The following is a 17,319-nucleotide window of genomic DNA, read 5'->3' as shown; positions in this document are numbered from 1 at the left end:
CTTGGTCTGTCTTGCTTCCCAGTTGTTCCTCCCAGTTTATCTGCATGCGAATGTGGGACTGCCTAGTCTTCCAGTCTGCCAGCCGCTGCCTTGCTGTGCATCCTCGCTGCCCTGGCTGCCTGTCTCAGCCCCTCCTACCAGTTTGAATGAATGTTTCTTTTCTTTCTTTTTTAAAAAGATTTTATTTATTTACTTTTAGAGAGGGGAAGGGAGGGAGAAAGAGAGGGAAACATTGGTGTGTGGTTGCCTCTCATACACTAGCTACTGAGGACCTGGCCCACAACCCAGGCATGTGCCCTAGACTGGGAATCAAACTGGTGACCCCCTTGTTCACAGGCTGGCCCTCAATTCACTGAGCCACACCAGCCCAGCCAGGGCTGGATGAATGTTTCTTCTTTAACTCCTTGGTTGTCGGACTTCCACACAGTTCGAGTTTCTGGCAGTTCTGGTTGTTTTTTGTTTTTAATTTGGTTGTTGTCTTTCTTCTTTTGGTTGTGCAAGGAAGTGCAATTTATCTACCTATGCCTCCATCTTAGCTGAAAGTCTATTTTGTTGTATTTTAAATATTTTATTTGTTTGTTTTAAAAAGAGAGGAAGGGAAGGAGAAAGAAAGGGAGAGAAACATTGATATGGGGGATCTGGCCCTCAGCTCAGGCGCATGCCCTGACTGGGAATTGAACTGTCGACCTTTCAGTTTGTGGGATGATGTCCAACCCACTAAGCTACACCAGTCAGGGTGGAGTGCCATTTTAAACTGTGAAATTGTCAACAACAAAAAGCACAAAAATAATAAAAATGGTGATATTAAAAAACTTCAAAGCACAACTGTTTACAGTATAAGAGCTGAAACAAGAAGGCAGAATGGAGTCTCATTTGACCTCAGCTGAACAGGAAGACTCAACATTCTCACTGTTCTGTACATGTCTGTGAATGACCGTGAAAATGTTGAACATTGAAGGTTACAAATGCATTTTAGCAAGTAGGCAAATTTACAAATATGGAATCTGAGAATGATAAGAACCAACTGTCCATACTTGGGGAAAAGAAGCGTTTTTACTGTTGTTAATTTCAACTGAGAGTAAGTCTGGAATTTGAATGCTAAACAATTTTGGAAGACTGATTCTTCTTCTTTTTTTTAATGGATGATTTGAGAAAAGAAATGTCAGCAGATTGCGAATAGAGCCTGGACAAGCCCCACTTTGCTCTATTGCTGCTTCCTAACCAGAAATCAGGGATGCAGCTCAGTGTGCACCCCGCTGGGTGGGCCCTCTGCTCCCCCAGAGATCAATGCTGGCTGGCTGGTGGAAGGGCTTCAGATGAATAAATTTATGAATGAGCCCAGAAACCTGTCCACATGGGTTTCGGCTCTCCTACTAGTGGAAGAATTCCAACAAAAGAATTTTTTTTTTAAGTCAAGGGAAAAAAACCCCTCCCACACTGTTACTCTCCTCATGGACAGTGTCCCTAGAATAGAATGAAGTGCGTTGAATTTCATGCGCCCTTTCTCTGAAACCCAATGTCTGAGGGAGTAGAAGGTTGATTATTCTAAAATCTGATAAAAGCATTTAATATTCAAAATGGAACAGTTATGTACACAGCCTTGAAAGGAGACACAGCCAGATGCTCCCAAGATACACTGGAATTATTTTTGTCATCTAGAGGAGACACTATTGTTTTTGAAGCATGGTGGTATAATAGAGCTGAAGATTTTCTGTCATTTTAATGTTTATTTATAATCACTCCCAGTTTGATTATTCCCTACCCCTCTAAAAGTGTCAGCATGAAGACCATGGGTAAATATGGGCACTTCCGCAGGCACCCACCAAATGCAGGGACATGGGGGAGATCCCGCAGGTCACATCCCCCCACTGCAGCCAGGAGAGCTCAGAGAGTCTGTGCAGGACCCAGACAGGAAGCATGGCTTTCCCCTCTGGGATCCACTCTTCACAGGGAACAAGAGCCCTGGAGGCTGGGTTGAGCTTTTCTCCAGGAATTTAGCCCCATCTACCTGCCACAAAAAACTGAGTTTATAATTCAGTAAGACTAAGCAGGATTTCGAACAAAAACCTGCAAAATCAGGGTTGATAAAAAGTGTCCACAGCAGAGGATGAAGTTAAACCATACAAAAGATTCCAAAATAGAAGCATCAGTGAAAAAATGTAGTCTTAAGTGATAGACCATCACAATATCCTGTGGTACCTGTCCCCCAGGTCTTAACAATCAGGTCAAAGATTCATTCTGACAATGGAAGTTACTCAAGGGTATGTGGGGATGTGTGTGTATGTGTCACTTTTTTTGGAATTAAATTTAGTGCCACTCCTTGTTCTTTTCATTCTAGTGTCTTTATTCACATCTGTTCTATAGATCCCTGGGAAGGGGGCAGAGTCCTGGACACATAAGGGAGGGCACACATTTACAAATCGCAACCTCTCCAGTTGATACAAATTATACACAAAGTGTATGCTGCTACACACCAGTATCTGTAGTTTGTACACGTATAGATTGCCCTGGGGAATTTTGGATTTGGAACCTGTCCAGGCGGCTCTGATTTTGACAGATAGCTCCATCAATGAGGCTGTCTTAGATACAATCTGTGTTCTGCAGTGCTTTCAGTGCTGGCTAGGGATGACACTTTTTAAAAAAAATCTAAGAACATAACTGCCAATGCCACCTTTATAAAACAGGAGGTTGCCAATAATAATATTTAGGTATTTCCCTTATAATGCATTCGTGCAGGAAGGTTCTGGATGTCTAAGACAAGATAATTAGAACACAATTTAATTTCAAGAATGCAATAGAGCCTGATCTCAGAAATGGCCAGCACAATCCGGTGTCCTGTAAATAAAGCTTGGCCACCATTGAATGGGACTAGGAAGGGAATGATTGAGTTCTGTGTGTGGCACGGCAGGGACACTTTCAGAGGTTGGAGCTCTTGGAAAGGCTACTGAGGAGGGCACGCCAGGGTCCTGAGGCCTTTCCCTTGACCTTGGGCAGCAGTTCTGACAGGGTCCTGGGAATACAGATGCTCCTTGACTTACAATGGGGTTATGTCCCTATAAAATATAGTAAGTTGAAAATTCATTTAATATACCTATGCTCCCAAACACCACAATTTAGCTGAGCTTACCTTAAACGTGTGCAGAACACTTACATTAGCGTATAGCTGGGCAAAATCATCTAACACAAAGCCTATTTTATAATAGAGTGTTGAATAGCTCATGTAATTTATTGAATACTGTACTGAAAATGAAAAACAATTCTCATAGGGTACTCACCAGCAATGTGCATGACCGAAACCACCCTGGGCCTGAAGAATAATAAAATTATTCATTAACAACTAGTGAGAACTGACTACTGTGTAGAGTACTGGGCAACATGCTTTCAGGAATGAGCTCATTTACTCTTCATACGAACTCCACAAAATAGGCTCTACTTTTCTCTTCTTTTTATAGTTGTGTGAACCAAGGCACAGAAAGGTTAAGCAACTTGCCCAAGGGACACAGCCATCCTATCTACCAGCTCTGCCGGAACAACAAGACCACACGCCAACCTGACCAATACAGGCTGGACTTCCATTGTCTGCCCTGCCCCCTATGCGAATAAAATCAAGGCCAAATTCTTAAAACAAAAATCACTTCTGTTTGAGAGGTTATTGGGGTTCAAGTGGAGAAAAGTGACCTTAAATTGTCAAAGTCCTAGGTTAGTAAATTATTAGCAATTTTCTTTATTAAGTAGGCACTGGATTCTTTTTAAAAAAAAAAGAGGCTTTCAAACACCTCAATAATTCACACACCTGTGAATCCTACACCAGAAAGTGGATGAAGTTAACAATAATGTAATAAAGTGTCAAAGTGAAAATTCAGATTAAGTATTGCTGAGTATATCTAACATCTGTTTCTTTGCAATAGCACTTGCGTTCTTACTGTTTTTAAATGTCGCTATTACTTACTCAACATTCTCTTCCCAGCAAATGCAGCCATTGGACAAAGGAAAAATAATAAATAGACTTACAGTTTCCTACTTTTATTGCCACTACTCTGACCAAGTGATATTAAATTACTTGGAAACTTACTTAAAGAATTATAATAGATTCTTTAAAGAGGCAAGATAAATAAGTGAATAAAATTCTTGCTGATCATGCATCCAGTATGGGTGAAAGCAATGTGAGCTCTCATAGGAAAATGGTGTTAATCTTGAGCAAATTACTGTGTGAACTATTAGATGCTGCTGGGACTCCCCCCTGCCCCATTTACGTTGTCAGTAAGTTTTGAATTGATTGTCGTGGAGAACATTAACCACGCTCAAATGTTCTGGGCAGGGTTATTAGTAAAATCTCTTTATTAATTAAAAAAGGAAAAAAAGTAATTCTATTGTCTGCCAGGTCCCTTAAATCATTTTCTATTTGCAAAGTCTTGTAGCTGCTTGAGATTTGCTCACCTCCTTACGTAAAGCGGTTGAAGAGAAACAAGTGCGAGCTTGCAGTAAACATTTAAGAGTGTGGTTGCTGAAAGGGTGGGGCCAAGCTGGCCTTGAAGACCTAAACTACTTTGTGGAGAGAATCTGCTGGCATCCCCCACCTTCCCTCCCACCTTGTAATTGTTTTTAGGACTTTTCTTAGCATCCTCCCTCTCCTCACTGAGGCTGGCAGCCAGTAGGAGCAGTAAGTAGTCTGTGGGTGGGGTCACAGGTATCCTTTGTGAAACACTATTGACATGAGGTCAAATGCTTTATTCTGGGGGGCCACCCTGTGCACTGTGGGATGTTCAGAAACATCCCTGTCCTCTCCCAATAGGTGCCAGTAGCACCCATGACCCCAGACGTGACTGACGATCAGCTATCCCCGAACATCACAAATGCCCCTCCACCCCATTCACTGTGCTAACTTAGTTGGCTGGGAGGGTGTGCAGGTCACATTTGGGGGTCAATGTCAGATTTAGCAAAATAAAACTCTATTTTAGTATAAATACAGTATGTCCCAAATATCACATGAGACTGATATAATAAATATATCTTCTTTGAGAGACTTACAAAATATAAGTGAAAAGATAGGATATGAAAAGTCTTTTTTTCTAGTAATCCATGGCTTAAATCCTTTAAAACAACTTGATCGGTGGCTGGTATTGTGTTAAATGATGACCATAAAGCCGTCTGTTTGCTGGCATGCCATTTTTCAGCAGTGTGCTGTAATTATAATGGACTTTATTGACACAATAAATATGAGAGCACAGGTGGTATCCATGTCAAGATGTTTAATTGAAGAAATGAAAGATCTTGTAGGATGGAGCTGACATGGAGAATTTGTCAAGCCACAATAACATTTTGCAATAGCTGTGACCCTGGGGTCATAAAGTGACTAATCAAGAGGAGAAAATTTTTATAATATAGAAATGACTATATCGACTTCTTTTATTCTTAGTTGTAATGCCAAAGGTCAATGGGCAAAGGAGAGCAAAGGGCAGAAAATTGGGACAACTGTAACAGAATAGCAATAAAAAAATTTTTTTAGATGCCAAAGGTGAGAGTGAACAGCTTTCCTGCCATGTAGCCTAAAGCTGAGTGGGGAAATGTATACAAATACTGCCTGAAACCATAGGCTCTCATTAAATAATAAAATATGGCCATTGTTTAATTTTTAAGAATACTGAAAAAAAAAGTGCAGGCTCCTGGCATTTTACTATGCAGCCTTTTGAAGCTCCTGTCAATGTGCGTAAACACGAAAATGTGAAGAAAAACCATCATGATTTTTTTCAAAACAGTAATTGAGACCATGTTAGAGACAATATTTTTTCTCATACCAATCAAGATGTAAATATCAAAATAATATTTAATTTAGGGCAACACATAAAAAATTGTGCAAATTCCGAGGATCTTTTGAAAACTAAGCTAAGCTTTAGCCCAACCAGTGGAACAGAACTTGGTGCTATAGGTGCGGCCATCACTCATTGCCTCCCCATTACAGCTGTGGTAAGAAGCCTTTGGTTGCAGTGTGCTGTTAAGGTGAATTAATGCCGGGAAAACTTGAACTTAAATACATCAAAAATCTGTTATGAATGGGCACCTTTTTTCACAACTGTCTCTATAAACCAGAACTTTAATGATGGTTTAGAAATTTCTAGGAGTTCTGCAGACTTCAAGTGTTGGGTTTTCCAGTGTCAAGGATTTCACAGCTGTGCAGCTCATAGTTTTGACAGGAACAATGAAAGAAGTTGAGGCTCATTAAAAAATATATAACAGCTTTATGAGCATGATTCACCCTCTTAAAGTGTGTAACAGGCCCTGGCCAGGTTGCTCAGTTGGTTGGAGTGTCCCCCTGTACCTCAGAAAAGGTTGCAGTTTTGGTTCCCTGTGAGGGCACATACCTAGGTCGTGGGTTCCGTCTCTGGTCAGAGCTCGTGTGGGAAGCAACTAATCGATAAGTCTGTCAGCTGATGTCTCAAAAGAAAGGTTGCAGGCTATAAGGGATTGGCAAGAAATAATCAAAGTCGTGAAAAACAGGGACCTACAGCCAAGATTGCTCTACCCAGCAAAGCTATCATTTAGAGTCAAAGGGCAAATAAAGAGCTTCCAAGGCAAGAGGAACCTAAAGGAATTCATCATCACCAAACCATTATTGTATGAAATGGTTTGCAATCTCTCACAGTGATGATTCTCTCTCTCTCAAATCAATAAACATATCCTCAGGTGAGCATTTTTTAAAAGTATATAATTGAATGAATTTTAGCATATTCACAGAGTTGTGCAACCATCACCACTATCTAGTTCCAGAACATTTTCACCACTCTGAAGAGAAACCTTATACCCATCAGGCAGACACTCCCTAACACCCCCTCCCCTCAAACTTAGGCGACCACCAACTTACTTTCTGTCTATGTGGGTTTGCCTGCTCTGGTCCGTTCATATAAATGCAATTGTATAATAGGTGTCTTTTTGTGACCAGCCTCTTTCACTTAGCATAATGGCCTCAAAGCTCCTCCATGCTATAACATGTGCCAGTACTTCATTCCTTTTTTTACTTCTTTTTTTTCTTTTCTTTTTAAAAAAAATTTTATTTATTTATATTCAGAGGGGAAGGGAAGAAGAGAGGGAGAGAAACATCAATGTACGGTTGCATCTGGTGTGTCCTCTGCTGGGAACTGGCCTGCAACCCAGGCATGTGCCCTGACTGGGAATCAAACCGCAATCCTCTGGTTCGCAGGCCCGCGCTCAATCCACTGAGCTATGCCAGCCAGGGCTCATTCTTTTTTTTTAAATAAAGATTTTATTTATGTATGTTTAGAGAGAGGCGAAGGGAGGGAGAAAGAAAGGGAGAGAAACATCCATCGGTTGCCTCTTGCACACAACCTGACTGGGAACTGAACCTACCTCCAAGGCATGTGTCCTGACAGGGAATGGAAACAGTGACCCTTTGTTCTGTGGGACAATGCCCAAGCAATTGAGCCACACTGGTGAGGGCCGTACTTCATTCCATCTTATGGCCAAATACCATTCCATTGTATGGATGGTCCATACCGTTTCTAAGTATAGCCATCTATCAGTTTAGGGACATTGGGTTGTTTCTGCTTTTTGTTATTACGAATTATGAACATTCATACACAACATTTCTGTGGACTTGTGCTTTTTTTCTTTTTAAAAATTATTTATTTTTTCAATTATAGTTTAAATTCACTGTCATTTTGTATTAATTTAAAGTATAAATTAATACAAAATACTGGTTAGCCAATCACGTACCTTACAAAGTGTTCCCCCTGATATTTCCATTACCCACCTGGCACCATCCATAGTTATTACACTGTCATCGACTATATTCCCTATATAAAGTACGTTGTACTTTATATCTCCATGACTATTTTGTAATTACCAAAATTTATACTTCTACTTTTTTACAGTGTACTTTTTAAAATTATATTTTATTGCTTATGCTCTTACAGTCATCCTGATTTCCCCCCTTTGTCCCCTCCACCCAGCACCCCCACTCCCTAAAGCCATCCTCACACACTGTTCATGTCCATGGCTCGTGCGTGTACGTCCTTTGGCTGCTCCATTTCCTGTGCTGGACTGTACATCCCCGTGGCTGTTCTGTAACTATTTGTACTGCTTAATCCCCTCGCCTTGTCACCCATTCCCCCACACCCCTCTTCCACCTTCCAACAATCAAAACACTCTCTGTATCTATGATTCTCTGTTTGTTTGCTTAGGTGGTTTTTAAGATTCAATTATTGATAGATATGTATTTATTGCCATTTTATTGTTCATGGCTTTGATCTTTTTCTTAAATAAGTCCCTTTAACATTTCATACAATAATGGTTTGGTGATGATGAATTCCTTTAGTTTCCTCTTGCCTTGGAAGCTCTTTATTTGCCCTTTGACTCTAAATGATAGCTTTGCTGGGTAGAGCAATCTTGGCTGTAGGTCCCTGTTTTTCATGACTTTGATTATTTCTTGCCAATCCCTTATAGCCTGCAACCTTTCTTTTGAGACATCAGCTAACAGACTTATGGGAACGTTCCTGTAGGTAACTAACTTCTTTTCTCTCGCTGCTTTTAAAATTCTCTCTGTATGTTTAAACTTTGGCATTTTAATTATGATGTGTCAAGCTGGGTACTCCAGGTGCACCCTTTGTGTGGGCTGAGCACATCCTCCTCTCGTAGTTGAGCCTTGATTGCTGTTGGCAGGTCAATGGGAGGGATTTACCCAGGTCAGTCAGTGGCAAGGACTGGCTGTGACCAATGACCACCAACCTCCACCATCCGTGGAGGGTCAGCTGTGCAGGGGCAGGGTGGTGGTTATCTGATGTGATCTGTAGTTGTCCACGGGGTTCGCTGGCCCTGGTGTCTCCTGGGTGGTACAGGCCAAGGTCAGCACCCACCTGTGCTTTGCCATAAAGCAAACTGAAATGGCTGCTACTTGTGCTGGGCTTGGAGATTCCCAGGTAAAGCCAAGCTGTGAGTCTAAGCTGTGGCTGCCACTAGGGCTCACTGAAGCCAGCTGTTTCTTGTTTAACAGGATTTGGGAGCCAAGACCAGCCATTCTTATGGAAATGCAGCTTGGGTGGGACTGTAAGTTGGGTTGGGCAGGGCCTCTGGGGATCTCCAAGCTGGATCACACAGTGTTAGTGGTGTTGTTAGAGTCTCAGATATGGAACCAGGTTACCACTCTGTGGGGGAGGGGTTAGCAAAGGGACAATGGCCTCTGCTTGCCTTGATGCCAGATGCTTCAGTTTTCCCCTGTATACTACTGGTGCCTGTCAAGGTGCTACCCTGGTGCTAAAGTTCAGAGAGAGTTAGTCTGAATAGGTGAGTCCATATGTCGGTTCCTTAAGAGGAGCTGCTTGGGGTTCCAGAGGTTTCTCCTCCAGACTCAGACCTGCTTGTACTTGCAATAAACGGAACAGTGCTTCACCTGCCTTTGAGCTGTGTAGTTGCCTGTTACCCAGCGCCGACGCCTATCCTCACCTCGAGGGACCCCTGGACCCTGCTGTGGCCGGACCGCGGCACAAGGCCACTATATAATTTTGAACAACTATTACTTATATTGATTAGCAATCTTACCATTCAATATTACTGCACAGTAAAAATATGAATGCTGAAGAAAAGCATTCCCCACTGGGTTTTGCAGGGACTTATCTCCCTGGCACTGGGATCCTGGGTTGGGGGGTCTGGTGTGAGTTGGGACTCCTCTCTCCCGAGATATCCCTCATGAATTTATATCCATGTAGGTGTGGGACCAGCCTGTTCTGGGTCTGTGCCCTTCCCACCAGTCCGGATGCATGTGGTTTCTTTATTCTGTAGTTGTTATACTTCCATTCAGCTCAATTTCTGATGTTCTGAGTGATGGTGGTTCTATATTTTAGTCGTGATTCTGATGTGGTTGCGTAAGGAGGTGAGCTGTGTCTGTCTACGCCACCATCTTTACCGGAAGCCCCAACATATTTTTCAGTTCTCTTGGAGACATACCTAGGAGTGGAATTGCTGGGTGTAGGGTAAACGCAATCAGTCAGGCTCCCTCACCCGGCTCTCTGGGCGACTAAGATAAGCAGATTCCCCTAGCCTTGAGACCGGGCCACAGGCGCAGAATCACGCCTTGTTATACAATATCTTGGCAACCTGCCGGCTTTGTGTGCGTTTAGTAGGTAAGGGTGTTGAGACTTCCCGTGGTGTGACATGGCTTGTGGCATGTGTGGATAACCCCACCCCTGAATGAAGGCATATCGGGGATTTCCATGGCTCCACAAATTTTCTTCCGCCTGCCTGAATCTTGAGTGAACCTGCCTGGCCTTGAAAGGCTGCAAGACACTGGGGTGTACAGTAACTCTATATTTAACTACTTTAGGAACTGCCAGACTCTTATTTATAGTGGCTGCACCATTTTACATACCTATCAGCAGTGTATGAGGGTTTGGATTTCCTGAATTCCCACCAACACTTGTTATTGTCTTTTTAAAATGATTTATTTATTTATTTATGTTTAGAGAGAGGGAAGGGAGGGAGAAAGAGAGGGAGAGAAACTTCAGTGTGTGAGAGAAACATCGACTGGTTGCCTCTTGCACGCCCCCAACTGGGAACCTGCAACCCAGCCATGTGCCCTGACCAGGAACGAACCAGCAACCTTTCTTTTGTCGGGCCTGTGCTCAATCCACAGAACCACAGAAGCCAGGGCTGTCTGTCTCTTTAATTATAGATGTGGAGTAGAATCTTATTGTTGAAGCTCACTTAATAAAAAAAAGATTTTATTTATTTATTTTTAGTGTGGGGGAAGGGAGGGAGAAAGAGAGGGAGAGAAATATTGATGTGTGAGAGATACATCAGTCAGTTGCCTCTCACATGCCCCCACCTGGGGACCTGGACTGCAACCCAGGCATGTGCCCTGACTGGGAATCCAACCAGCGATATTTTAGTTTGCAGGCTGGCACTCAGTCCACTGAGCTACACCTGTCAAGGTGATGCTCACTTTTCTTTTTTTTTAATATTTTATTCATTTATCTTTAGAGGGGAAGGGAAGGAGAGAGGAAGAGAAACATCAATGTATGGTTGCTTCTTGTGCATCCCCTGCTGGGAACTGGTCCCTGCCAGGGGCTGGCCTGCAACCCAGGCATGTGCCCTGACTGGGAATCGAACCACGATCATCTGGTTCACAGGCCCGCGCTCAATCCACTGAGCTACACCAGCCAGGGCTCACTTTTCAATATGAATTATTCCATTGTTGAAAAGGTAAAGCCAGAGCCATTTGCTACCGTGGCACTATTTCCTGAGCAGGCCTGTGACCTTGGTGAACCTGACCCCATTTCACTCTTCTGAGCTCGTCCCCAGGACTGGACATTACTGGGAAGCAAGAACAGAACGTGACTAACTGCTCCCTACAGCCACAGGCAGAAGATAACATTGGAATAAACTGCAGCCTTCTGTTACAACACCCTAACAGTCCAGGGGCCTCACAACAGCACCCCCTTTTTAATCCAATTATAATCCAGTAAAAGCTCAAAGCCCCCTCCCTCAATGGTGGTGTGTGTCTCCACACTGTGCCTCTCTCTTCTCTTGGAGAGTGAATAAAAATTTTCTCTACACTTTCTTCTTTTTGTGAATTCTTTCACAGCCTGAGCCACTGGCCACCCTAACAACTGTCTTTGGACTAAACATTTTTTCTCCATTCCCCATGCCGCTCCTCAGCCCTTCCCACAGCTCCCATTGTTAGTTTTAGGGTTATGCCTATTTTAATGCCTCATAAAGTCTCATTCCCCCCATTAAGCACTGCATCCTAAACCATGTTGAAGGTAGTCACAATTCCTTCAGGACTTTCACTCTGACTGTGACACCAAGTTGAAACACTCGTGACTTATGATTGCATTTTCATGCCTCCAACCTCATTTAAGCACTTCGATCTTGAATTTTAAGCATTCTCAAAGGAGCATATTTCTGTAAAGAATTTATGACACTAAGCATATTGATGAGATTTTATTCATAGTGAGTTTTTAAAAAAGATTTTATTTATCTTTTAGAGAGGAAGGGAAGGAGGGAGGGAGAGAAATATCAATGTATGGTTGCTTCTCATGCGTCCCCTGCTGGGAACTCGCCCCTGCCGGGAGCTGGCCTGCAACCCAGGCATGTGCCCTGACTGGGAATCCAACTGCGATCATGTGGTTCGCAAGCTCGTGCTCAATCCGCTGAGCTACACCAGCCAGGGCTCGTAGTGATTTTTTTTAAATAATAAAAATGAATACTTTCTACACCCTAATATTCCAATAGCCTACTCACAATCACTAAGAATAATTATTTGCAAGTATAAGGTGATATTTGTGATTGGCCTTTCACCTTCTTCAGGTAACTAGTTCTCCTGAGTGAAGAGACTGGCATGGCCAGTCCTGATGGTCAGCTTGGTTACAATACATTGCAGACAATTCATGACTTTAATGGACTTGGAAACTTTACTTAGAATGTCTGACATGGTGGAGTGTAAAAAAATGATATATTTTTTACAAGATTTATAATTTTTTATAAATCTTATATTTTTGTAAGATTTGAGAAATGCTAAAAAGCCCTAGAGGTTAGAATAGTGTTGTCTACTAAAAAACAGTGTGAGGTAGTTTGTGATTTATTTATATGAAGTTCAAAACTTAGCACAACTAATTCAGGGCTTTAGAAGTCCTCATGGCGGTTGCTGGTGGGGAGCTGGTAGGGAGAGGAAAAGGTGGGAGGGGAGCTCTGGGTTCCTGCTCACCTTCCGTTTCTTGCTGTGGGTGGTGAGTGTTCCCCTTTATAGAAAATCTATTGAGTTGTACACTTAAAAATCTGTGCACTTCCCTTTATGTTATGTTCAGTAGATTTTTAGATGTAGAAACTTAGGGTATATTACCTGGCAGGGGAGACACCGTGATCAAGAAGGTGGCTTTCCCAGGGCGAGGCTCACCAGCTGCGCTCCGGGCGTGCTGACCCCTGTGATTTCCCCGAGTGGGAAGTTCGACTGCATGATTTGTGTAGTGGGGGACGGCGTTCACGTTCTCCCATAAAAAAACATAGGGTATAGAAATCTTTGCCAGTCTTTTACAGAAAGTTGATGTGAGAATTTCCATCTAACAGAATTTTTAAAAATAGATTTTATTTCATAAAACGGTTTAAAGTTTAAGGAAAAATTGAGCATCTCATTCAGAGTTCCTTACACTCTATACCCAGTTTCCTCATTATTAACAGCTTACATTAGATGCTATATTTGTTACTGTTAATAAACCTGTATTGACACATTATAATCAACCGAAGTCCACAGTTTATTACAATTTCCTTACTTTTTCCCCTATGTCCTTTTTCTGTCCCAGGATCCACCATGACATTTAGTTTTCTCATTTCTCAGGCTCAGCTTGGCTGTACCTATCTTTCAGACTGCTTTTTTAAAAAAAATTTTATTTATTTATTTATTTTTAGAGAGAGGGGAAGGGAGGGAGAGAGAGGAGAGAAACACCGATGTGAGAAACCTTGGTCAGTTGTCTATCACACGCCCCCTACTGGCAACCTGGCCTGAAGCCCCAGCACATGCCCTGATAGGGAGGAACCGCCGACCTTTCGGTTTGCAGGTGGGCGCTCAACCCACGGAGCCACCCCTGCCAGGGCCTCTCTGAAGCTGTTTTTGATGTTTTGACAGTTTTGAGGAGGACCAGTCAGGCGTTTTGTAGACTGCTCCTCTGTTGGGATTTGTCTCAAGGTTTGCTTATGACTAGATGGGTTATAGGTTTTGGGGAGGTCTAACAGCACTTGGTGAAACTTTTTAAAAGTTGTTGTTTATCATGTTCCTTAATGTCCCTGTAGAAGGAGCTTTGTAGTAAATTTCCTTTTTTATCCCACAGGAGGATAAATAGGGCTGTCTCCATAGATTAATTTGTGTGTTCTCTTTGTTGGGGAATCAAAACTATATAATCCAATGTGTTTCCTTTTGTGATTCTGTGGCCAGAAAAACAACCTAAATCTGCTCATCTGGGGTGCCCAGACACATTTATTCTCTCTGCTATTTGGGAGAAACATTCATCAGTTGTCTACCATACAATTTGGTATTTGGTGGCTCTTTCAATGCTTTCTTTCCTTTTTAATTTATTTTTTATTGTTAATTATAGATTCTTTTTTTCTTTTTTAAAAATATATTTTATTGATTATGTTATTATAGTTGTCCCATTTCCCCCCTTGATTTCCTTCCACCCTGCACACCCTCTCCCTCCGACATTCTCCCACTTTAGTTCATGTCCATGTGTCTTAAGTTCTTTAGCTTCTATATTTCCCATATTAGTCTTGCCCTCCCCTGTCTATTTTCTGCCTGTCATCTATGCTACTTAATCTCTGTATCTTTCCCCCCCTCACCTCCTCCCACTCCCCGTTGCTAACCTTCCATTTGATCTCCATTTCTGTGGTTCTGTTCCTGTTCTAGTTGTTTCCTTAGTTTGTTTTTATTTTAGGTGTGGTTGTTAGTAATTGTGAGTTTGCTGTCATTTTAGTGTACATTTTTTTTATCTTCTTTTTCTTAGATAAGTCCCTTTAACATTTCATATAATAAGGGGTTGGTGATGATGAACTTTAACTTGACCTTATCTGAGAAGCACTTTATCTGTCCTTCCATTCTAAATGAAAGCTTTGCTGGATAGAGCAATCTTGAATGTAGGTCCTTGCCTTTCATGACTTGGAATACTTCTTTCCAGCCCCTTCTTGCCTGCAAGGTCTCTTTTGAGAAATCTGCTGACAGTCTGATGAGAACTCCTTTGTAGGTGACTGTCCCCTTACTTCTTGCTGCTTCTAGGATTCTCTCCTTCATTTTAATCATGCCTAATGTAATTCTGATGTGCCTTGGTGTGTTCCTTCTTGGGTCCAACTTCTTTGGGACTCTCTGAGCTTCCTGGACTTGCTGGAAGTCTATTTCCTTTGCCAGACTGGGGAAGTTCTCCTTTATTATTTGTTCAAATAAGTTTTCCACTTGTTGCTCTTCCTCTTCTCCTTCTGGTACCCCTATAATTCAGATGTTGGAACGTTTAAAGATGTTCTGGAGGTTCCTAAGCTTGTCCTCATTTTTTTTTGAATTCCTGTTTCTTCATCCTTTTCTGTTTGGTTGTTTCTTCCTTCTGGTCCATTCCATTGATTTGAGTCCCAGTTTCCTTCCCATCACTATTGGTTTCCTGTGCATTTTGCTTCATTTCACTTAGTATAGCCTTCATTTTTTAAATCTAATTTGTGACTAAAATCAACCAGTTCTGTGAGCATCCTGATCACCAGTATTTTGAACTGTGCATATGATAGGTTGGCTATCTCTTTGTCGCTTAGAAGTATTGGCTCTGGGGCTTTGAGCTGTTTTTCTCCTTGAGCCATAATGTTTTGGTCTGTTCACACCTGTTAGTTGAGGGGCGGAGCCTTAGGTGTTCACCAGGGAGAGGCAACTACTAGCTGGGTTGTGACTCTGCATGTGGGGGCGGGGTCAGAGAGGGAAAAAAATGATGCTTTGCTTTGCTCTGTTGCACCTCAGTCTCTTCCCCTGCTTCTCCCAAGCAAATTGGACCCTTCTGATGCTGATTCCCACGTAGATGGGCTTGTGTGTGTTCTAGGACCCTGTGATCTCTCCAACGAACTTTCCTGTGAGGGTGGGAGTCTCTCCCTGCACCTCAGCCCCCACAAGTGTTTTCAATCAGTGTTTTGAGGCTTTATTTCCTGGTGCTAGGACCCTGGGTTGCTCGATCTGTCTCAATCCCCAGTTATCTGTGCGCGAATGTGGGGTTGCTGTCTGGTCAGCCAGCCACCTTGCGCACAGTGCCCCATTTCTCAATTGCTGCCTTTCTGGGTCTGCTCATTGCTACTCCACGCCTGGGGTCTGCCAGCCACCACCTGGGTGCCCAGGGTCTGCCCGGTGGTGGCACCTGGGGTGCTTTGCGTGCTGGGTGTCACTGCTTCCTGTGCAGCGACCCCTCTCCCATGGGCCACCCAACTCCGCCCCACCTACCAGTCTGGATGAATGTGTCTATTTTAACTCCTTGGTTGTTGGACTTCCATATAGTTCAATTTTCTTTCAGTTTTGGTTGCTACTTTGTTTCTGAATTGTTGTCCTTATTTTGGTTGTTCGAGGAGGTACAGTGTTTCTACCTACACCTCCATCTTGGCCGGAAGTCCCAAGTTATAGATTCTTTTGTTGCTTTTTCAATCATTCTATTGTGTACTATGATTAATTTGTGAACCATCTGTATCAGTTTCCTAGGACGGTTGTAACAAATTACCACAGACTGGGTGGTTTAAAACAACAGAATTTTGCCCTGGCTGGTGTAGCTCAGTGGGTTGAGTGCGGGCCTGCGAACCACATGATCGCGGTTCGATTGCCAGTCAGGGCACATGCCTGGGTTGCAGGCCAGTTCCCATCAGGGGACTCACGAGAGGCAACCATACATTGGTATTTCTCTCCTTCCCTTCCCCTCTAAAGATAAATAAATAAAATATTAAAAACAAAAAAAAAGCACAGAATTTTATTCTCCCTTGCCCTGACCAGTGTGGCTCAGTTGGTTGGAGTGTCATCCAATATCCCAAAAGGTTGTGGGTTCGAGTCTAGGTCTGGTCACATAGCTGAATTTCAGGATCATCCCTGGTGATCAAGGGCATGTACAAGAAGGTAACAAATCGATGTTTTTTCTCACATCTTTGTTTCTCTCTCTACCTCTTTACCCCTTCCCCTCTCTCTAAAAGCAATGAAAAAATTGTCCTTGGGTGAGGATTAAAAAAAAAAAAGAAATTTACTCTCTCACAGTTTTGGAGACTACAAGTCTGAAAGCAGAGTGTTGGCAGGGTTGGTTTGTTCTAGAAGCCCTGAGGGACAATGTTTTCCTTGCCTCTCTGCTAGCTTCTGGTGGCTGCCAGCAATTCTCAGCATTCTTTGGCATGTAGACACATCACTTTAATCTCTGCTCCACGTTCACAGCATGTGGGCTGTCTCCCTGCATGTCTCTGTGCATCCTCTCCAATTCTTATAAAAATACCAGCCATTAGATTTAGGGCCCACCCTAATCCAGTGTGACCTCCTCTTAACTAATTACATTTGCAAAGATCCTATTTGCAAAAAAAGATTACCTCTGAAGTTCTGGCGGACATTAATTTGAGGGAGACACTGTTCAACCCAGTGCAGTAGCGTATACCGTTTTGGAGATGGATGAGTATAAATGTTAAATAAATGAAAAGAATAATTGTCACCCTTTACTAATCTACTGACTCAGCAGTGTCATCAGGGATTTCATAAATGTGTCAATGGTCTTAAAAGAAAAAAAATTGCCTAGCCTTGGCTGTGGTTCAGTGGATTGTGTGCCGGCCTGAAAACCAAAGGGT

The 17,319-nt window shown here is 42.6% G+C and overlaps 1 non-coding gene across 1 annotated transcript; it reads left to right on the top strand.

Annotated features, from left to right (window-relative positions):
* The first annotated feature begins 12,840 nt into the window (after nucleotides 1–12,840).
* LOC118978914 (U1 spliceosomal RNA) lies at nucleotides 12,841–13,000 on the top strand. Its single transcript, XR_005064808.1, has one exon. It is a non-coding gene; the product is annotated as a U1 spliceosomal RNA (small nuclear RNA).
* Nucleotides 13,001–17,319: the final 4,319 nt, after the last annotated feature.

This window comes from Sturnira hondurensis, unplaced genomic scaffold (assembly GCF_014824575.4).
Source record: "Sturnira hondurensis isolate 20B ecotype Veracruz unplaced genomic scaffold, ASM1482457v3 Scaffold0022179, whole genome shotgun sequence".
Classification (NCBI taxonomy): Eukaryota; Metazoa; Chordata; class Mammalia; order Chiroptera; family Phyllostomidae; genus Sturnira; species Sturnira hondurensis.
The sequence above is the reverse complement of the archived record's forward strand: the minus strand, read 5'-3'. Positions and strand labels throughout refer to the sequence as shown.